At 36.8% G+C, this 12869-nt stretch overlaps 1 long non-coding RNA gene across 2 annotated transcripts in view; it reads left to right on the forward strand.

Annotated features, from left to right (window-relative positions):
- The first annotated feature begins 1037 nt into the window (after positions 1-1037).
- The window catches only part of LOC125619083, a 62273-nt gene continuing 50441 nt past the window's right edge, over positions 1038-12869 (forward strand). The window contains exons 1-4 of one of the 2 annotated variants that reach the window (XR_007350576.1): positions 1038-1242; positions 9113-9170; positions 10585-10716; positions 11634-12464. This is a non-coding gene — a long non-coding RNA (uncharacterized LOC125619083). Of the gene's footprint in view, positions 1243-9112; positions 9171-10584; positions 10717-11633; positions 12465-12869 lie in introns of those variants that run through there. The other variant, XR_007350575.1, reaches the window with a different exon arrangement.

A 12869-nucleotide genomic window follows, 5' to 3' on the forward strand; every position in this document is an offset into this window, starting at 1 on the left:
TCAGCATCTCCTTCTCATACCATGATGCTACCTCTCTCCTTGGTGAGTCATGCTCATGCCTCCAGTTTCTTTCTCCCTTCTATCAAATTTGGGACTTGAGAAATCATTTACTAAAAATCACTCACAATAGTAGGTAATTGACTGATAAGTTTTAATTTTTTACTATATTCTGGGAAAAGAAATACACTCATTCTAGAAATAAGAAGCTGGTCAGATGGGCATATTTTGGGTGTCAAACATTTCTTTCGAGTGCCCATGAACACATAAGTGCCTTTTTCACTGCTTACTTAAAGGGTTATTCTTTCTTATTAAATACATAACTTTAATTAAAGACATTTTCATTTGAGAAAAATAGACCATGTGCCAGGATTCTGTACCCACTGCTACAGGCAAATAATGAGAATTATTATAAATGAGTCTCACCTATGGTGTATCAATAAGATTTTATAACACATGTGCTTATAAAAATTAGCAGAAGCTATTTAATGTACAAACTTAATATTAAAATAAGCACATCAATAATTTGAATTTTCACTGATTTAGAGCACAACAATCTAACTCAAAGAACCCTTTTATATCAATGTTCTCAAAGTGTGGTCTCTGTACTGGCCACTTTAGTATCACCAGAAAACATGTTGTAAATGCTCATTCTTGAGTTCTACCTCAGAACTACTGAAGCAGAAATTCTGGGGAGTGGGCCCAGCAATATTAACAGACTCAGGGTGATTTTAAGATCCAGGTTTGTAGATGATTATGTTTAAATTCATCCTCTTTCACAGATGAGTAAATTGAGGCTCAAAAAGATTAAGAGATTCAGCAGAGCTGCTGATTTTTAGGAGTGTTCTTTTTACCATAGTAAGATAAGTCCCTTTGGCTAATCAGTCTGAATGAGTGAGGTTTGCTGCAGCATCTTTGATTGACAGGACAGTCAAATCTCTTCCTGATTGTGTGGCTTTACCGTTGTAAAAGCCTGGGGGTGAGACTTGAACAACTTCAATCTCTTGGAGCCTCTCAGGGATCAGGCTGCTCCATATTCACTCTCTTTAAAAAGATCAGCACTCATTTTCCTTTAAAGTTGGGGTTAGTCTGCCTGAGTCGCATACAAATAAGATGAATGAATTCATTACCAAAAGCTAGATTAAGTTTTGCAGCTGTTCTGCCTGGGGATCTAGTAGAGAGAGGGGCTGGCACAACTGAAAATCCTTTGCTGATCAAGGCAGTCTGAAAATGCAATCTTATGTGGTAAGTAGCATTCAGAAATACTGAAATGAAGTGAAAAATTAAAATGACTTTAGCCTAAACATGTGGGGAATGGGGAAATCCTAGGGTGCTACCAAATCTGTATCAGAGCAGTGGAATGTATATGCTGTCTTTTCAGCTGGCTCACCTCAAGGGGAGTGCAATTCATGGAGACAGGAAAGAGAATTCATGTTCAAGGTTTCAAAGGGGCTCTGTAAATATTAGAACAAATGCTAATGTTTGCCACTCTACAACCTCAATTATCCAGTTATCTTTAAATCACAACCTCTAAACTGGGCAGTGTCTAGATTCTGATTTCTTCTTTTCTGGGATCCTAGAATAAGAATGCCAACATGTGCATCCACTCATTCTTTCCTTCGCAAATGCAGCCATTTATCATGCCAATATTTTAAGATTACTTCTATGTGCTAGGACTACTCTGGAATTGTTTTTTTCTCACCTATCTTGCTTTTATTCCTGATTGAATCAAGTAATTTTTATCTTGCATTTTTCCATCTCCTATTCAGAAGTTCATATGTGCTATTTCTTTATTTAGTATTTACCCTAGAAATTTTTACCAAATATACTTAAATTATCAAAGTATAAAATTAATCAGAACTGGATCTTCCTCCCAGTAACATGAGTTCTTTTCAAACTTTTAATTCCATTTATTCTCTTTTTGACTTATGTTATTCTATTATATTTTCAAGTCTACTAAATAAAACCCCTGACATTATTATTACCATTTTTTTGCAATCAATATTCATTAATATAAGCTTACTTCATTTTTTCCTGCATCCCAGGTCCCCATCTGGGATCACTCTCTTGTCTGAAGTACCATCTTTGGATTAGTGTCGGTGATGAACTCCCTTAGGTCTATAAATGCCTTTATTTTTACACCACTCTTGAAAGATATTTTACTGAATATAGACTTCTTGACTGACAGTCATTTTCTTTGACAAATTTGAAGGTTTTATTCCACTGTTATGAGGATTCTGTTGATATATTGAGAAGTCAGATGTCCAACTTATTCCTTTGTGTATGAACTGTTTTTCTCCCCCTGACTTTTAAAGATTTTTCTTTGTTGTTGATTGTAGCGATTTACTATGTGTTTAGTTTGGGATTTCTTTTAACTTATATTTGGGATGCACTAGATCTCTTGAATCTCTGGACTGCTGTCTTCGATTAGTTCTTGAAAATTCTCAGATATCATCTTTCAAATACTGCCTCTAAAAGAGATTTCTCTTCTTTGTTTTGATATTCTAATTTTAGAGCTCACCCTTGTATTTTCCACATCTCTTACCCTTTCCTGTATTTTACGCCCCCCCAAATGAAATTAAAATGGTAAAATTTAAAAAAATTACTACATGAAATTAGTGTTTTGTAAGACAACTTGAAATTTGGATCTGATACAGATTCTTTAATTTTCTATTGCAAAAATTGACACCTATAATAGATTGACTTGACCAAAGCCATAGAACTAAGTAATGTTAGATCTAAATCTAAGTCCCTTGTTCTTTCCAATTAACCACATAATTTCTCATTCAAATCCAAACTATTACAATATAGGTAACGATGGTATGGGCGAGAAAGTCTCCACTGTTTTCCCTCATGAGAAGTTATATTATTATTTTTTTTTTGTGAAGTAATCTCTATCTTCTATTGATGATCAATGAGAAATAAGAAATTTGGAAGTGAAGTCAGGAAGGACAGTGGGGGATTTAAGAACTAACCAAGGGGGATTTAAGAACTAACCAAGATGCAAACTGACTTACAAGTTAGATAGCAGTTAGCAATCTTGTCAGGTATGGGTTTCACGCAATCTGTCTATCAGTGTTAACAGGTGGAAGTATTAGATTCATAAAGAAGTCTTGTCTATAATAAAGTGACAGAGATTATTTAGAGAATGGTAAGTAATGATTTATGCGAATACCTGAATTTTTAGTCCTAAGATATGAGCCCAGTAGTCTTCTAAAACAGACTCTTCCTCATGAATAAGAGCAAAACTAAATTCATTGAATAAGATTTTGAAAGTTGTGTGGAGACATAAATGATGGAGGAGAAGAGATAAGGTAAGTCCCAATTCCAGCAATAAAACTGTGTGTGTTGGAAGGAACAGAAATTAGTTGTTATCAGTTATTAAGAAAATCTATAAATACTACTAGTATTTACATGTGGATAAATCAGTGTACTAGCCTAAAAATCTTTTGTAAAAAATTGGCTTAAATTTAAAATTCAACTTAAATAATGCAAGCATCCAGATTATAGTTTCGAGAGATTTAGCATGATTTTGCTTTTGGTTCTATGAGCATGTTTTTGAAACAATATTTACTCATGTACTCTCTGAGTTCTCCCCAGTTGTGTTATTCTCAACACAAACTATGGGATGATAAAAAGAAGAAGAAGAAAAAGCTCTATTAGGTTCATGCCCTGACTTTCTCCCATTTCTCCTCATTCTGACTTTGATGCTGTAATCATTTCCATATCCTTGTTAAGTTCCTCCCAATTGCCCTGTACAGTGTATTGCCTTGAAACATAATACACAGCTATGCAGTGATTAAAAAATAAAATAAAATAAACCCTGATGTGTTTTCCCCTCCTAGTTTTGAAATAACTATTTCTGTAAATTTTATATATGAAAAAACTCTCACCAGTCCCAAGCCTCCATTAACATGGCTCCAAGAGCAGCTCTACAGAGGGATAGACTGTCATTTGTGGTGTCAAGAAAACCTATGGCATGGTGTGAGGATGGGAAGTGGGCAGCATCCAAGCCTGAACCACACTACAGATGCCCTGATCATCCTGTCTTCATCCTCAAAGGGACAAAACAAAGGATTTAGACCAATATATTTCCTCCTTCTTTCACCCCCCAAAAAACATCATTTGATCTCAAAATGATGAGACCTGACATGTTCTCAGAAGATCCTCTCTTCTCAGGCAGCCATCTGCATTATAGCCATCTGTCAGCATCTCGTCTCTTGCTTATTAGTCATGGCCCTGAGAAACCAATTGTAGTATCTACTAATCCTTAAAGGTGATGAAACATTATTGATCAGAAATGGGAAAGAATGACACTCAAGTGAACATAGTCTCCATCCTTATATAACAAAATAACAGGAGCATTGAAAATTTAATTTTTGTCAGTTAAATAAGAACATTTATCCCTCAGTGCATGTTATTTTCTCTTCCCTGTCCTTTTTGTTTCAGTTATTTGGTTGAAATTTAATCTGTGTTGTGGCCTGGAATTGATTAGGGTATTTTTTTTGTCCTGATTTTTCTACTTTGCTAATTTACAACATAATTGATGTGTACAAAGAGGCGATTATTCACCCAACCCATTTAATCCTAATCCTTTCTAAATTAGAGCTTAGTCATGGGGGAACTTTGAAAATAGCAGCATAGGGCACTGGACCATTTGTCAGACAGCTTATCATCTAAACCAGTTCTTATACCTAAGAGCCCTGAGATTTGGGTAGATCATTTCACTTGATTTATTTTTTAATATATAATTTAAAACTAATAGTATCTTCCTAAAAAAACTAATAAATTTTCTTACAAAATAGGAAATGAGAAAATATATTCATCAATTCAGTCATCTATTTATCCACCCACACATCCTTTCATTATTCAGCCAACAATCTGTCCTTTCAATAGACATTTATTACTAACATGTGCTAGGCACTGGGGATAGAATAACAAACAGCAAACAAATGAACAAAACAAGAAAATAAGTGTGATTTCATGGAGCTTAAATTCTAGTAATGGAAAACAAAGTCTATAAACAATTAATCTGTATAGTATGTTTAAGAATCATATGTTATTGAGAGAAATTAAGTAGGAAGGGGAGAAGGAAAGTATTATGGTAAGTTGGTTAGGCAGGGAAGGCTTCACAGAGAAGGTAGAATTTTAGCAAAGACCCAGAGAAGGCAAGGAGAGGGAATACCTCACACAAATATGTGGGGGGAAAGCGTTTCAAATAAGCATATAATAAGTGTACTATTCATGAGACAGGAATGCTTTTTGCATAGTCATGCAAAATCCAAGAAGCCAGTTTAGTTGAAGTGACTTGAGAAAGGGCAGAGTAGTAGAAAGATGAGATCAGAGAGGTGGTGGTGAGTAGATAATGCAGGCTCATAGAGACCACTGAAAGGATTTCAGCTCTTCTTCTAGGTGAGGTCGAAAACCATGGAAGACTTAGGGCAGAGGAATGGCATGATATTTTTTGGCTCTTGGTTTCTGTGTTGGGAAGAAGTTGTACTAGGGAGGAGAAATAGGAGGTTGGATAAAGATGGAAGAAGAAAGATGAGTTAGGAATTGGTTTCTATTTTCCTGGACCAGAATGGAGGCAGTAAGTTGGTAAGAAATGGTAAATGCTGACATGTTTTTGAGGTGGAGTCAGGTAGATTTGCTAGCTGTTTACAAAGACAAGAGAAAGAAATTAAGGATGGGTGCAGAATTTGGCTTGAGGAATTTGAACAATGGTGCTGTCATGTATTGAGATGGCAAGATGGGGTCAACTAGGGGAGGAACCAGTTTGATGGGGAAGATAAGGAGGCAGATGCTGAAGTGACTGATGACCTTGAAGGACATATATTTCATTCACTGAGAAACACCCAAGTGGGAGCCAAAACACACTGAATGCTTGGAGGTGGGAGGAGGTGATGGGCAGAGATGACTAGATGGCCATCCAGTTCTCAAGGTGCCTACTCTTCACAGAGGGAGATGGGCATTAAGACAGGTGATCACAATAGAGGACAGACTAGCCAAGACTGCAGGAACACAGTATTGTTTCCATCAAAACTTCACCTTGGGTTAGAAATAAGAGTCCTCTATATGATTCATATTTTTCATCGCTTATTCAACATTTAGACTAGTCACAATCAATAGCACACCCCATCTGATTATAATCCTTTCTTGGCACCTTTAGATATAAGAAGGAAAGAGGACTTTAATGCCCTGCACATACTTGCAAACCACACTTAGATGGGTAGGTAATAATAAGCCTCCTGGAAAAAGTCTCAGGAAAAATCAAATCCTTTTGCTGGTATCTCTGACCTTCTTTCTTGTTCCATATATTTTTTGCTCAGTCATTTTGCCTGAGGCTGGGAACTCTGAAGGTTAATGTGTGTCTTCACCAACTTGCTAACACAGATGAGAAATCATATTGCCACTGTGTATAATTATGCAGTGATTTGATAAATAGTCCCATGAGTTTTCAGAACAATGTCTTCTGTAAGATTGGTTTTAAATGAAATTAAGGAGTATCAAGAATAATTGTTTAATGCTATTTAAAATTAATGTCTAAGACTAATGAACATATATAAGGATTAGAATTATCATGTTGGGGTGGTAAATTATAGGTATTTTTCATTATTCTTGTTATATTAAAAGTACAAAAAAAGAACACTGTTATAGTTCTATCTTGTATCATTATTGTAGGCTTGAATATTTTGTTTTTTACAAAGATCTGTCTTTTAAGCCACATTGTATACATTCTTCTGAATCTCAACAATTTAATTTCATTGAACTTCCAGGAATGGGTTAGATGTAAACTTGGGTAAGAGGAAGAAAATAAAAGCACCTTTTCTGGGGAACTTCTGTGATGTGGGTTTTGGGACTTGAGATTTTAGAATCTTTCTCTCTTTCTGCCTGCACAATGTTTAGAAGGGACCAAGAGGGGATCCACTGAAGGGAGTGTGATATCATGGTGCTGGTCATCCAAGGCTTGCACCAGGCTCAAAGAGAGGGGAATAGATGGAGTGAATATTTCCATACAGCATCTATCTATTCTCCTTTAGTAACAACACCCTATTCCTCTGAAAAAAGTTCCTCTTCTCAATGTGTCTTTGCTAGATTTGTCAATCATAGATCCCTCCCTCTCTTAGTGGGGAGGCTGTGAATCAAGCTCATACCGTCAAGTCTGTTCACGAAGTTGGGAGGGAAGATCTCTATTCCCCCTGGATTGTGAACTTCAAAAATGCAGCTTCAAATGGCCAATTTCTGCAGAATGTTGAGGTTGAAGTTAACCAAACCCAAAAGTTGAGAGGAGAAATGGATACAAGTGGAGAGGGTAAGATGTGGAGTCATTGTAAGCTTCTGAGAGTGTGTGTTTTGCCTTAAGTCCCTTGTTCTATCAAACCTGGGGACACTGCTCCTCCCTTTTCATGCTTTGGTTCTGTGAGACAGTACATCATTCTATTTGTTTTTTTAAAGTTTAAAATAGTTTGAATTTTGTTTCTCTTGCTTTAAGACAAATAATATAGATTAATGTAGATAAATGTACAATTGCTTGTAGAAGTCTAAGTCCCAGTTTTCAACTGGACAAGAAAACAGATGGGAGAAAGAGACTGTGCATATGGCTGGCTAGAGATTTTCTGTGCTGATTGTTTCTTTTTCTCTCTCCCCTACCCCATCCCCATCTTCCTCCTCCTCCTATTTCTCTTCCTTTTGCTCTTCTCCCTCCTCAATTGAGCATAATAAGAAAGAAGATAGAGTCCCCCTGCTACTAGAGAAGAAATGGTAATTAACTGAGTTTACAATGAAATATATTAGAATTTCTTATAACCATTTAAAGTATAATGTCCAATTTAAATGGGGATTTAATGAAGTGAAAACAGTTGGGAGAAGAGAGCTAACATTAAATTGTGCCTATTATGTCATCAATGTGTGCTAGATGCTTTATAGCCATTACTTTATTTAGTATTCCTAATAACCTTATAAATAAATATATAAAGTTTTTGACCTTAGATATGTTTTGGATACTGTGAACCTTACTATATACTTTGTGGTCTAGATTAAGCAAAAAGAAGACACACAAATAGGCCCAAGATTAGAACTGTTTTTAGAAGGGCCTTGATTCAAGGCCAAAGGGTCACCATCAGGATCCATTTCTGGCTCAGAACCATGGTGTTTCATAACTGCTGATACAGAGAAAACCAGAGCAATGGTGCTTCTCCCATTGTGTAGCCACTCCCCTCAGACTTCCCTTGTTCTCAGGCTTGCTCAGTGGACACTTTAGGATCATATAATCATAACAACCTTTGAAGAGAGTATGTGTCCAGGCAGTGTGAACAAAAGTCCCAGAATTGAACACACCAGTCCTATGTGATTGTGAAAACAATTCAATATCATAGTTCTTTGGAGTTAGACCATGCTGACATAAATTGTCTCTGAAGTTTATTGGCTGTTTGACCTTAGATATGTTTTGGATACTGTGAACCTTAGGATGGGTAGTGCCTTCTTGATAAAATTTGACATAGAAATTTTTCTAACAGAAAAGGGAACCTACATAACTTAATTTGCTTTACTGTTTTTTTTTTTTTCTTTTTTCTTTTTTTCTTTTTTATTAATGCTCTCAGAAGCCAACACTTTGGTTTGGGAACTGTAATATACCTAACTCAGGAGACTTAAGGACTTAGTTTTCTGCTGAACTCAGATGGGTTAATTTCTTTCATCTTTAAATTACTTTTGAAATTTACTTTCAGAAGAAGCCAGACTACAATCTTATTAAAAGGGAAAGGTGATGGTCACCCAACTTTTGTCTGACAGACTTCTGATAAGTCTCTTTCCAAGTAGAAAGAAGTTATATGGAGCTTTACTAATTAATCTAAACTTTTCTCCTTTCAACAAACCTCCCTATTTTTGTATAATTAGAGATCATGAATAGTTCTCACATTGATTTCTATTGTGTCTAAGTTTTACTTTAAAGGATCACTGCCTTTTCCACATAGATTTTAACTTCTTCAAGTATACATAAATAGTATGTATTAGAAACCAGACTCATACTTAGCATATGTGCAATTATGCACATGAAAGGATGTGGACAATCTCCTCATCACTCTAACCTCTCTTATCTTCACCTTCTGCCCTGTAGACATTTTTACCTGTCTTAACCTGACTTGAGATGCCTTTGATGCTCACAGCCTGTCTGGGTGAGTAGCATGATGGGTGGTAATACTCCTTTTGATATCACTATCACAAAGAGATTTAGCTTAAACACATACACTCTTAGAATTCACGTCAGGAAAAAGAGAGGCAATTTAGAATCTGTCATCTTAGGCTGTTTTTGAACTGAATTTGGGTTTTGTGAGCACATGCTTATTCACAAAGCTGAACTATCCTAAACACACTGTGAAACTTAAAACTTGCAGAAAAATTTATGCAGTTCAGAGGTTAAGATACAATTTCTGCCCAGTAAGGCATCCTAGTGTGCAAATCTCTCCAGGAACCCAGTCCTGTGAGCTTGGAAGATTATCTTTCATCATCAGAACTTTTATGTTCTTAAGATATAATAATATAAAAGGAGAAACTCCTTAGACATCATCTCTCCCGTTTGATAGAGTCCTGCATTGATTCCCATGTCACACAACTTTGAAACTACACCTGTCCCACTGGGGGAAACAAGCAGTTTCTTATCAGAAGCATCAGATGCTTGATGTTAGATCTTGAGGAGAAGGCTTAGAGGTGCTGGGAAAGCTGTCTTCAAGTATTTGACAGGTCACCAGGCAAAACAAGTACCCTAGAACTCAACTGGAAGTAGACTCACTCAGTAGATGGCAAATCTTATAGGTGGGGGCATATTTGTACTCAATTTACTGGGAAGTTTCTAAGAATTGTAGCCATTCAATGAAGGAACAGGTTTCCCTTAGGTGTTCTAGCAAAGGTTGTAGATGATTAGTCAGGTTATAGACTAGAAGTGACACATTTAACCTCATGCTCCACTTCTTAAGGCTAGTAGACTCCCAGAATGCCTTAAAATGAAAGGAACAAATAAATTTCTTGGCCTTGTTGGACATGCAGAGATTCTGAATTGTTAAGGAACATGTTCATTCTGCCCCTGCTTCAAAACCATCTCCATGCATTTTTATTTTCCGAGTGGAGTATTCATACTCTCCAGGGCATGGGGGACACATAGGAAAGAAGCATAAATGTACTAAGTGGGATGGGTGGGAGCACAATCCAGTCAATATCCACTTAAAAGTGCATGCACCCACAGATTCTCTTTGCAGTGTGGGGATTGAGACCAAATGGTGCTAAATCTGCTAAAGTTTCAAGGAAGACAAGAGAATTGTTATTTTAGCTGTGAAAGCTCTGACTTTTTTTTTTTTTAAATGTTGGCAACTATATGCATGTAAGAACAGCGCAGGATTAAGTGTAGGAGGATTCAAACAAAACTTGTCTGCAAATCAAATTTGGCCTTCAGGCTGCCTACTTCTGACATCTGGAATAAGCAAAGAGATAATAAAACTAAGAAATAAATAACTGCCCTGGTTACAAATGACAGCACAAATGAGAATTCACGATTTTGAAGTCACATATCACTAACTTGGCCATCCTTTCTGCCAGGTAATGTCTCCATCACAGGTCTTCTCTGTGCTCACCACAGTGTGGATATCTCAAGAAGCAACACAGCAGTATAAACATATTCTAGACACACACTACTGTCAAGGCTCTTCTGTCACCAGGAATGTATTGGAGGTACGTATGTATGATGGGTCACTATAGTCAGAAAGCACCAAGGTGACCAGGAGAAAATCACTTCATGGGCCTGAGTCCTAGGTTCTGGGTCTAAAATTGGTTAAGCTGATAATGACTTCGTCGGGGATTTGGGGTTTGACCAGAAGGCGTTCTGTGAACCTTTTAGGGAAGGACTGGGCACAAAGCTAGAGGAAATGACTTTCCTAGATATTTCTCCAGGCTCTTCCTCCTCACTCATTTAAAATGATTTTGTTAATGAGTGTGAGCAACATTCTAAGTTTATTCTGGACAGCAAACAAACATGCACATGAGTAAGAATTTTAGCAACAATAATTAACATAACTGACAACCCTCAACTCTCAGTATAAGATGTGCAAAAGAATAATTAATTCATAAGAAAAGAGGCAAGTTAGTCAGGGGCTTTGGTTTTTCCGGATTTACGTATCATGAGCCTTGTGTTCCCAGCTTCAAAGGTCTGGGAGAACCAGGCTTGTCAGTGCCAGGTGCCTTGTGGGTATGAATACACTTGAAATCTCAGGTGTATGCTCCCAAGAAACTGGGATGCTGCCCCTTGAGTGACTCATCCTTCAGATTTTCCTCCCAAGTGCTCAAGAGTAAGAAGAGATCCTGAACCCTCTACTCTAATATTTCATATCCTGCCATTTTGTGCAATGTTTCATAGTGTTGCAGGGAAAGACTTTGTGTGGAGTTTAGTTAAACTAAACTAGTTTAGATTTACTTGCTCTCAAAAGAAATCTACATTTTAAACTGTGGGAGTGGGGACTTTTATTATTGTAGAAATTTTATTGGGGGTCGATGTTGTCAGGCTTGGACCCCCAATAAGATTAATAGCCCCATGGCACCTTTTAATATTGTTATTACATCCTTTGATGAATTTCTCCTGTCTCCATGTTTAGAAAACATCCAAACCTGCATGCCCTCCTTTTGGTCTTGGATGGTTGAGCCAGCTGTCAATTGGAATTTCCATCCTGAGTGGCTCAGAATTCATGACACTTCACTTGGCTGCCACTAAAAACACATCACTTCATGAGGTACTTTGGGGAATTGCTATTCTGCATGATCAATTCCCTATCTGCAGTTTTTGTAATTTTTTTCAGAATCGTTTCAGATACTCTTACACTCTCTTTATACTGCACTGCCCACCTATTAAATCAGATCCTAAAATTGAATAGTACCTTATACAAATGATCTCAGAAAGTGATATTAATTCTAGTGGAATCTGGCTTATTCTCAGTGTATTCAGAGAAAAATGGACACACGGGTATAGTTGTACAGAAATACTTTATTTATTAGTTGCTATGACATTACAAGGTGAGAAAAAGACAGGAATTTTACACTTACAATCAAATAAATTCTATTTGTCCTACACCCACCCACAGAGGACATGGCTGTGTTCCATTTCACCATATGTAACCTAAAACAGGTATGCTTAAAAGCACAAATCACAGTTCCCACAGCAAAAAAGATTGCACCAATCAATATTTACTCTGAAATTTACAGATGATTATATAGTCATTGTTTGGAAGCTGGGCAGAAATGGAATTAGAATTAGGAAGGAGAAAATTTAATTACTTTTATAAAATTAGAACAGTCTTTTTGGAAAAAGATGTGTATATACTCTTTAAAATAGAATATGAGAAAATAAAATTTGGTCAATGCCGCAGTCCGGCTGCAGCAAAATAACCAGGGGGTGACGAATAACTTGTGTACGTTGATACAGCAGGAATGGGAGCCGTTTATTGCAGGACAGGAGCAGTATTTATACATTCCACACAGCTTATCTAATTAGCATAAACTAGATACATTAATCAACCAATAAGAAATCTCCACACTTAATGGCTCGCTGGCTCCACCTCACAAACCACTCCCTCTGGCATTTTGCCAGGCGCCATCCAGACTTGTTTACAGACTCTAACATTTCTCTGGCAAAATGCAAGGCGCCATCCTGACTTGTTTACAGACTCTAACAGGTCAAGAGCTTTCAAAAAGTTTAAAAAGTGACAAGAAAATGTTGATATGACCATCACTGGGTAACCTATTGGTGCTTTTATTTGGGAGAAAGCATGATAATCTTGCTACTTGAGAAACTTTGGTAAGTAGGATTTTAGGCTTTCAATTTGAAAGTTGCTTAA

This window comes from Marmota marmota, unplaced genomic scaffold, assembly GCF_001458135.2.
Source record: "Marmota marmota marmota unplaced genomic scaffold, marMar, whole genome shotgun sequence".
In the NCBI taxonomy this organism is placed as follows: Eukaryota; Metazoa; Chordata; class Mammalia; order Rodentia; family Sciuridae; genus Marmota; species Marmota marmota.